At 41.0% G+C, this 727-nt stretch overlaps 1 pseudogene; it reads left to right on the top strand.

Moving 5' to 3' along the window:
* The first annotated feature begins 346 nt into the window (after nt 1–346).
* On the top strand, nt 347–465 carry LOC112472436 (annotated as a pseudogene).
* Nucleotides 466–727: the final 262 nt, after the last annotated feature.

The raw sequence follows: 727 nt of genomic DNA, 5'->3' as shown, positions 1-727 counted from the left end.
TCTCAAGCTCAACCTGGCAGACAGCAGATAGCAGGACAGCAGGAGAAGTAGGAGATCATGGAGGAACAGACAAAACAATTCAGGGCCTGGAAGTGGCATACATCACTTCTCCCATTCTATTGGTCAAAACAAGTCATGTGACACCCTCCCCTTCAATGCAAGGGGCCTTGGAAATGTGATATTTCTGCATCCCAAGAGAAAATGAAATAGCTGCATAAATACATAACATTGTCTCAGGCACAAGGCCTGATTCCCAACGGGTCTATAAGCACCTCTATTTTTAACATTTCAGCCCTAGCTTCCAATAAATGTTAATGCTAATAATTAAGCAATTTAAGAAAGTTTAGTCTACAGCCATGCCACCCTGAACGAGCCCCATTCCGTCTGATCTTGGAAACTAAGGAGGGTTGGGCCTGGTTAGTACTTGAATGGGAGATCATCTAGGAAGACCAGGTTTTGTAGGCATAAAAAATAAAAAATAAGGGATTGTAAGCTGACAAGGTCCTTGCAATCTGTGAAGTCAACCAAGGGTTGCCTCGCCTAAAAAAAAAAGTTTGTTTTTCTCTCTGAGTTATTTACAATAACCTCAATCAGTTAACAGTTGGGACAAAGAGCTTCCAAGTTACTGTACACAATTACAGAGAAAACACAGGGAAAATACTCTCATGGAAATGCAATCTGATGAGGGAGAGAGAATCCACATAAATATATCTAAACACCAACTAGA

This window comes from Pteropus alecto, unplaced genomic scaffold, assembly GCF_000325575.1.
Source record: "Pteropus alecto unplaced genomic scaffold, ASM32557v1 scaffold76, whole genome shotgun sequence".
Taxonomy (NCBI): Eukaryota; Metazoa; Chordata; class Mammalia; order Chiroptera; family Pteropodidae; genus Pteropus; species Pteropus alecto.
This window is presented reverse-complemented; position numbering and strand designations above follow the sequence as displayed.